The sequence below is a fragment of the Propithecus coquereli genome, unplaced genomic scaffold, assembly GCF_000956105.1.
Source record: "Propithecus coquereli isolate 6110/MARCELLA unplaced genomic scaffold, Pcoq_1.0 Scaffold26, whole genome shotgun sequence".
NCBI lineage: Eukaryota > Metazoa > Chordata > Mammalia > Primates > Indriidae > Propithecus > Propithecus coquereli.
In genome coordinates, this window is record NW_012148174.1 from 1,692,589 (window position 1) to 1,701,880 (window position 9,292).

Here is a 9,292-nt window from a genome sequence, read left to right on the forward strand (position 1 = left end):
ATTTCCTTTTCCCAGAGGAATAAAAATGATCTTCTGAATAGTCAAAATCATCATTATCTAATTAAGTGCTGTCAAAGAGAACGTTCTGGGATACTGGAAATGTTTCTCTTTTGCACTATTCGATAGAGTAGCTCCCAGCCACAAGTGACTACTGAGCACTCGAAATGTGGCTAGTGTAACTGAGAAACTAAATTTTTAATTTTGTTTAATTTAAATGAACTTAAATGTAAATATCCCCATGTGGCTAGTGGTTATCGTACTGAACAACACAGCTATTTATTAGCAGCTGAATCATCATTAACACATGCCAGACCTCAAGCCAGACTACAGAATACCATGAGGGGAGCATTCTTTATTAAAAGGCTTTATTTTTCTACACCCAATTCATCTCAGCATGAATGAAATGATACTTAATGAGGACGTTTATTTAAAAAGTAGAGTTTTCTATTTATAGTATACAATATGATTACTGGATAATTTTAGATTTTGGTGGCAATTTTTTTAAAAACTGTGCTTATCCTCCATTCTTCTGCCTCTATTCTCTTTTAGATCAATACAAAGATGTTGGTAGTCTATAAAGTGTTTTCTTTTCCTACTAGGCTAATTTTTACTTTCTCTGTGCTCAACTAATTTTCATACCAAGGTTTCCTAATAAAACCTGAATCAACTGAATGATTTCTAGATATACCTTGAAATAATAAACATATAAACCTAAGAAAAAATGAGTGGTCCAAAGAGAAATTAAAAATTTAGTAGATAGTAACACTGAATTCAGGCCAAAAAATGCTGGACTCCAACATTCTTGATAATGAGCAATTTTTAATATACTGAGAGAAAAACAAAACCAAAAAGCAATTCAAGAAAATATTAAATCTCTACATAAATTCATCCATTAAAAGAAATTTCACTATTCTCTGTTTCCATGTACGCAGAAAGTAGCTGAACATCTAACTGCAGTTCATTTCACCTTTCATTTGCCCACCCCTAATACAGGGTGCCAAGGCATGAAGCAAGAATACAGCAAACAGAGCAGTCATTACAGAGCTAAAAGGGCTCCACATGTCACCTAGGTCAACCGCTCACGTGCATTTTACAGGTAGTGCAGGTCTAGGGAGAGAACACGACTGGTTAGGGCTGGAGATCAGCCAGAACCCAGGTCTCCTCATGTCTAGGGCAGGAATCTGCCCACAGCTCCTAGGCTACATCTGTTATTTCAGGCTAAGCGAGGGTTGCATAGATCTGATTTTTGTAGATTTACCTGGAGAACCAAAGAAAGGACGACTACAGTTCCAGAAAAGTGAGAGGGCTGGATGAGCAATACCTGAATTTAACCACTGACAACAAAAACTCCACGAATCCTAACCAGCATTTTCAACAGTACAGTCTGCCACTTTAAGACATCACAACATGTTTTAACAGCTTTTCCATTCATCATTTGTGGCATCAGAATTAAGATTCTCTGTCCCCCACGGCACTCACTCTAGCCTGGGCAACACAGTGAGACTCTGGTGATTCCCTCCTCCAAAAGACAGTAGGATCCCCAAGTACCAGGTGTGGCGGTATCCAATAAAATGTCTAGTGGAGCACAAAAAATGGAGCAAGACTAAAAATGCACCATGGGAGAGATAAATCCTAAGAATTTAACACTCCATTAGACAACTGCAAAGTACAAGGCCAGTACGCTCAGTAGCCAGAGATGTTGCCACCTCCATGAAAACAAAGGATAGACCGACAGGCACAGGAAGAATGCCAACAAGAAACTTGCTCATCAGAGGCTGATCTTCTCATTTTCGCCAGAAAATCTGCTTGAAAGGCATAATATAACACTCTTTATAAATCCTGATTTCTGTCAAAATTGCCCTAAATCTTCATTGGCTCAACCACTCCCCCCCCCTTAGAAAAATAAAATTGCCATTCATGACAGGGTTAAAAAGCTGCCATTCTTTTTTTTCTGTTACGAAAACCTCAACAGTGAAGAATTTTTAATTTTTATTCCTTTTTTAAGAAATCAATTCTATATTTGCACCAAACCTCATGTGACCAGTTATTTCCTCCCAGATCTCCCATCAGGTATACACTCTGCTTAATTGCAAACGTCCTCATTTCTTACGTTTTAAACTCAGGCGCAGCCATCACGTGCCAAAGCGCTGGCTGCTGTTTGCAGGAGGAAAGAATAATCATCCACCCCATCTGAGTCTGACTGTACCAGACATCATGCCAGACGACGACGGCCTGATCTCTGGACTCTTCCCCTTTATGCACCCGGTTCAGAGACCCTCCCACGGCCACGGGCGCTCATCTGGGCTAAATATAGGTCCGCGCACACCAGCAGTTCCTGACCGTCATCACGTGGCGCTGCTGACGAAGGACTCCTTGGAGACGCTTGCGGCCCAAACACACACACACACACACACAAATTTCTGTGCATGTGCATTTATGCGCACTTTACCCACCGAACTCACCAGCGAAGATGGACACATCTAATTAATACATTCAGAGGAGAAAACCGGCTGCCTAGACCATCCTGCGCTATTCGCCACACCGGTGCACGCGCTGCACTGTCAGGGGGACTTAGTTACGTTGCTTTTGCTGCACCTGCGCCGATTTGGTTGCACTAAGGTGGGAGGCGATATTTAAATGGCACGCACACGCACACACACCCAGCCCCCGTGTTTGTCCCCACAGCACCGGAGCGGTCCCCAAGGCTCCCCCAGGAAGAGGAGCCTCCCTCATGCTGACCGTCCGCGAGGCTCACGTCAGCATCACCTGGGCCGGTGACCTGAGGCGACTCACCTGAGCTCAGGCACAAAGCAAGGCGACTCTGCGTCCCCCAAGTTGGCCAGGTGAGCCGAGGGGTGACAGAGCAGCACCTGGGCAGCGGTGAGTGCACGGCTCTGTTCCCGCGTCCCTTCCTGAGAGTCGGACCTCAGGCTGCACGGCACCGGCGACAAAAACAGGCCCCCTACAGGCGCACACGCGCGCACACCCGCGCAAAGCAGTGCAGCAGGGGAAGGGAGCAACCCGCGCACGCACAGACAGCGAGGAGAGGATGGAAAAAGGACGAACTCCATCCGGACTCAGACGAGCCCTCGGGAACCACCGAGATCTCCCAACAGAAGGCCTGGGACGGGGGACGGCAGCGAGGCCACCCCGCCTGCCCCTGCAGCCCGGTCCCCGCTCCTGTTGGGGCCCGGGCGGCCCCAGGTGCCCGCACCTGCTGGGGCAGCGGACGTCCCCGGCCTCACCCGGCTCTCCGCGGGCGCCCACTGCCGCCCCGCGCGGTCCCGCCCGGGTCCCTCCCGGCACCGCTGCCCGGCCCGGGACACCTACCGCGGACGGGCCCCGGTCCTCGCCTCCCGGCGTCTGCCGCGCGCCCGCAACCGCGCCCGAGCCCCGGGAGCCCAAGCGCGCGGGAAGAAGGAGAAACAAAAACCCGCCCGCCCGGCCCGGCTCCTTGTTTATACTGAAACTCCGGCCGCGGCGCCGCGCACACCCCCGGCCCCGAGCGCCGCCCCCGCCGCCGGCCCCGCCCACCCGCCGGCGCCGGCCAACCGCGGCGCAGCTCGCCGCCCCGCCCCGCCTCCAACGCTCCGCCCACCCGCCGGCGCGGACCAACCGCGGCGCAGCTCACCGCCCCCCAACGCCCCGTCCCCAACGGCCCCGCCCACGCAGGTCCCTGGGGGCCGGGGACTCCCGCAGCGCGCCCGCCCGCCCCAGTTCCCCACCCGCGCTGCGGAGGCCGGTGCAGGGCTGGGCCCGCTGCGGCTGCGTGCACCTGCCGGGCTGCTGTGCGGTCATGTGAGTGTGTGTGTGTGTGTGTGCATTCACCTGTGTGCTACCTGTGCAGACCGGCCTGACTCGTTATGCAGCATCTACCAACATGATGATGAGCTGGAGGCTGCTGCCCTTGGAACTTCCAGAAGGAGCGGAGAGGAGCCGCAGAACATCTGCTCAGCGAACGCTACCAGAGCCCGAGCGCCGGGCCTGGTGCGACACGCAGGGACACTCTCCTGGCACAGTAGGCTGGTCCCTGCCGGTGTGAAGCCCACAGGCTCGTGGAGGTCAAACGTTAAGCAAATCGTCACTCCAGCAAAATGTAAACTGATGGCTTTCAGAAGCTGCGCAAAGGCGAGGAACCTGTTCTAGGAAATGCGATTCTGGAGGCAAGGCAGGGAGGTGGTGAGCCCCCAGCCAGGGCTGTGTTGTCGTGGTAACCACATACTCATCCTCTCATGGGATACTGGATACCTATTTTAGAAAAAAGGTAAAAACCTCAATAGTTCACCTTGCACACATAGAAACAGGCTGGAGGGAAGAAATGATGGAAGCAAATAAGGGAAAGAAGACACTCGTAGAAAGAAAAAATGTATAGTCAGGAGGCTCTCCTGCCAGCTATGTGGCCTTGAGCACGTGAAGTAGCTTTTCTGAGCTTTGGTTTTCTCCTGTATAAAACGATACTATTCATACCTGTGCTGTAGGACTGTAATTAGGATTATCGAGAGGGAGGAATCTCTTTTGTTCCTGGCCCTCGCCCCTCCCCTCCCGGGATGGAATCACCTTGAAGCTCACTTTGCCTGTTCTTAGCTGATTCCTCCTCTCATTTCCTTCCTTTTCTTCCTCTTTACCATACTCCCTTCCTTCCCCTTCTAGAAACGGGACTTCCCCGACTCTGTAATTCACTCTAAGCGATTTGAGCCTTTGGCTCAAGCGTAGCTTCTCTGCAGTTTCAATAGAAGCCACAAGCCAAGGGAACTCGGTGGGGCCAGCCTAGCTGTTGTGGTTGTGCTGGTTGGGGGGTTTTTCAAACTCAGCTTTCCATCCCGGTTCTATAACAAACAAGCCACATGATGTTGGGCAAGTTGCTTATGCTCTTGAGGTTCTGCTCTTGTAGCAAGAAGTTAAAATGGTGAGACTAAACCAAGATTTCCTAATGGAAATATCTGACGTATCCTTCGTAACCTGGATGTACACAGCAACCCAGAAGATTTTGCTGAGGTTGACTTTCTAAAGTCTTCCCCCCACCCAAAAAAAGGACTTTTATTTTAGATTCTCAAGATGTATGACGGATACCATGATAATACTGACCCAACGCTTTTCCAAACCACATGTCCACTCCCCATTCTGGCAGGGCCCTTTCTAGCTCCCTGTATGAGAAGTATTGTTACATAGAGGGACAGCTCTGCAGCCAGGCATCCCGAACCCCAATCCTGTCTCTGTCATGTAGCCACCTAGAAAACCTTAGAAAAGGCACTCAAGAACTCTGGGCAGTTAACTCATCTGAAAACTAGCATCATGGTTAATCAAAGTAACTTCTTCACAGGGTGTTGAAAAGACTAAAAGAGATGATACATGACATAGGTTGGAAATAATGTCCCTCGGAGAAGGCTTCTCCCACCTCCATATTTAAAACCGTAGTCACCGCCACTCCCTATAGCCCTCCACTGCTTTATTATCGTTTCCTCCGGAGGACTTATTGCCACTTGACATACTGTATGTTTCACTTATTACTGCTTCTCTCCCCTCACTGGAGTGTAAGTTACATAAGAGCAGAGTTGGCTGCTGTTGTCATTGTAGTTGTTTTCCTGCTGCATTTCCAATGTGTACCGTAGTGTCTGACACACGATAAGCTCTAAATAAATCTGTGTTGGTTGAATAAATGAATGAATGAATGCCTAGCCCATGGTAAGCGCTCAATAAATAATTGCTGTTATTGTCACGTCTGAATTATTCTCTATCATGAAAAAATATTCTTCCCATTCTCTACTTTTCATAGTTTTTTTTTTTTTTTTGGAGACAGAGTCTCACTGTGTTGCCCAGGCTGGAGTGCCATGGCGTCATCTTAGCTCACAGCAACCTCCAACTCCTGGGCTCAAGCGATCCTTCTGCCTCAGCCTCCCGAGTAGCTGGGACTACAGGTATGTGCCACCGTGTCCGGCTAATTTTTTCTATATATTTTTAGTTGTCCAATTAATTTCTTTCTATTTTTAGTAGAGATGGGGTCTCGCTCTTGCTCAGGCTGGTCTCGAACTCCTGAGCTCAAATGATCCTCCCCCCTCGGCCTCCCAGAGTGCTAGGATTACAGGCGTGAGCCACCGCGCCCAGCCCATAGTTTCTTTATCGTCTTCTGACTCCACTGGCTCAGCATCTCTCTCTCTAAATGTTGGTGAGCTCAATAACGCCAGTCAAATCGGTGCAAATGCAGTCTTGCCAAGTAGCACCTCACCCCAGTAGTAAGCAGTGGCCCCTGTATTGCGTTTCTGCTGTATGGCAGTGTCTGTGCTAAGCATTATTTTTCTTTTCCAGCCCTCTTATAGCTCAGGTGCACGAAATTAGAGCAATCATCATGACTGATCCACGTAACACCCTCTTTCTTTTGTTTTAGTGACTTTCATTTCCCACCTAAAATTCCAGTTTTCACCACACAGTATTTGGTGTGAGTTTTTCAACCCACCTTTGATGAACAACGATGGCATTGTTTGATGTGAGTACTGCGTGAGTGTATTTACCCAACTGTTATTGTGCAACCCGTCTCATTCTGTTTCTCATTGTTTTCCCTCCAACTTACGCTTTTGACTGTCTATCCGTGCTGATATATGTTGATGTCGTTCACTCTTTTTACCCACGGTTGAATGTTTCACTATATCTGTGTTACAGTTTTTACTTGCATTATCTTTAATCCTAAACAAAACCCTGAGCGTTAGGCATTATTATTTCCATTTCTAAGGTGAAAGAATGAGGTTTTGGAAGGTAAGTAACTCGCCAAGACCACTCAGCTGGAGAAGCCATGAATTAAACCCATATATCTCTGATTCCAATTCTCCTGTCTTCCCAGGTCATAAAATTGATTCAGTTGCTCACTGTAAGATTTATGAAATAACGTTTAAAACTAGTAAATATGTGTATTTAAATTAAACTACAGGCCAGTTGTTTCCTTGCAAAGCAATGTTATTTGTCTCAAAGACACAAGTTTTTTTTTTAAAGACACAAGTGTAATACTATTATTTGTGGTTTATAATTTCCTTAAAATACTTGATACTTACAGAAAAACCTCACAAAGCATAACTATCTTCAAATATTTAAAACTTATCATATTAAAGAGGAATGAGGCGCCAGACGCCAGACAGGTCTAAAAGGGGAAAGGTGTAAGAGAATGGATTACAGCTTCGATGTAAGAAAAACATCGAAGATGTCCAAAATGGAATGGGAGCCTTTTTCAGCATGGAAGTCCCTCTTTCTGAATCTTAAAGGGCTTTGTGAAATGGCCAAATAACTCCCCAAAACACTTCCATATTTTCTCTTCCATTTATCTTCTAAACGTCACTCTGGAATATGGACACGGATAGTTTGAGGATTTGCAATCTTAACCCCCATTTATAAATGGAAGAAAACAAAGGCAGGGATCACATTACCTATCAACAGTTGATCTGGACTACGGCGTAGGCCTTCTTACCTACAAGGCCAAGGAACACAAACCCACTTTCGATAAATATGACGTACACTGCCTCTCTTGTAGCTTGACAAAACATTGAGGTCTTAGGCCAAGTAGACCTGCCCAGCTGCAGAACTTAGAGAAAATCCCTTATTTCCCCCTTGCTACCGACTATGCTTTTTCTTGACTTCCCTTTCCTCATCATCTGAGGGCCTAGAGCGAAAGTGGGAAGGAGGCCTCTTGACATGCTTTGGTTTCACACCCTCTTCCTGCTTCTAGCCTGAGTAAAAAGAAGTCTGCTCGTGGGCCAATCTAGCTTACTAGGAGACCGTATTGGAACTTCATGGAAATAAAAAGTACGTGCGTGTTTGGCATCGACCTCTGTACATGCATATCCCTGAAACTTGATGAGAAGAACGACCAAGGCAGGACGTACAGGTTTGGATATTCAAGACCCGGAGTTCCTGCTCAATGCCATCCATCCCTTCATAACTATAAAACGAACCCTGCCACTTAGAAGGAATCTCTGTGGTACAACAAATGACAGGGTCATCGTTGGAATGGTCATCTCAATAATAATTCCACCATTCGTTATAGTTTACGATGTTCTTTCACATCCATTATCTCGTTTAGGGAGAACATTGGGTCTGTGAGGGTCATTCAGTTCTGACAGTGGTCATGAAAGAAGTCGTATGTTTTCCTCTTCTGGGATCGCTAAAAATATTATAGATAGCCGTCCATTTAAACTTGCTGAGAAGATACTCCTAAATAGAAGGGAATTGACCGGAAAAGATAATTTCAGGAAGTCTCTTTCACAAGGCCATGTGATTCTTTATCACTGTCACTTTTTATCTCCCCGGCCCTAAAGTTGTACAAAAGAACGTAACGACCGTATGGGAAATTCCACAATGGATGTGGTAGGCTCGAAAGTCCCCTAAGAAGATGTAGAAAATTACTAAGTCTTCCTTTATAGACAAGAACTGTTGAAAGGCAACTTTATTGTTTTTCCTTTAATAAGCATTATTATTTTACTCATTTGTCAATACTTATTTACTCTTACAAAGTAATTATTTACAACATCCTCAGGAGGAACACTGATAATGGGAAATATTATAACTTGGCCTGATTGCAAGGTCATGAGACAGTCATCCTCTTCATTGATTACGTAGTTTATAGTCACTTATCTTTTCTGCACTAACAGAAATATTTAGCAATATTAAACGTGCATCATTTTGATTAGATGTATCGTTTTTTTGAGTAAAAATTTATGTTTAACACGAATTTATTTAAATAAATATTCTTCCTCCTGTAAAATCCTTATAGTAAATATATTTCTCTATTTGTAATTTCTCTCTCTAGTAGTTTTTTTCTGGCTTCTTGCAAATGAGTTGATCTTATAATGAATTAAGAACAGGTTTTCCTATTTCAGACTCGTACAGCCTTTAATGTTAAGTGCAATGACTTTGCTAGAAAATCCCCTCAGTTTTGACTAATTACTAATCTGTGTCTAACACATTGAGTAGGAATAGAGAAAGGAGAAATTGAATAATAATGAAATTGTAGAGCTGGGAAAGATATTAATGATCATCTCTTTTAATCTTTCCCCATCCCCATGCCACCAACCAAAGCATTTCTGAAATGAGGAAATTGAGTCCTAGAGATATTAAATGATCCCTCCTGGACCAACAAGGTAATAGCAAAGTTACACTAACCAAAGAGCCCAGATAATAAGTCCAGGACGTCACACACTACATGAGTTTACTTCCTAATTATTCATGCTGGCGTGGCTCTATAGTGTTGCTTTGACATTACAGAAGCACAATTTGTTTTCAAATATTGATGACAAATGTTCTCTATTAAATA

The 9,292-nt window shown here is 45.8% G+C and overlaps 1 protein-coding gene across 4 annotated transcripts in view; it reads right to left on the minus strand.

Annotated features, from left to right (window-relative positions):
* RASGEF1B (RasGEF domain family, member 1B) overlaps positions 1-9,292 on the minus strand; it is a 170,079-nt gene that overhangs the window by 48,688 nt on the left and 112,099 nt on the right. For 2 of the 4 annotated variants that reach the window (XM_012647240.1, XM_012647236.1), the window contains exon 1: positions 3,331-3,429. The exons of 1 other annotated variant lie outside the window; for it this stretch is intronic. The gene's annotated coding sequence lies outside the window, so the exon portion shown is untranslated. Of the gene's footprint in view, positions 1-2,793; positions 3,162-3,330; positions 3,430-9,292 lie in introns of those variants that run through there. One more of the 4 variants, XM_012647237.1, reaches the window with a different exon arrangement.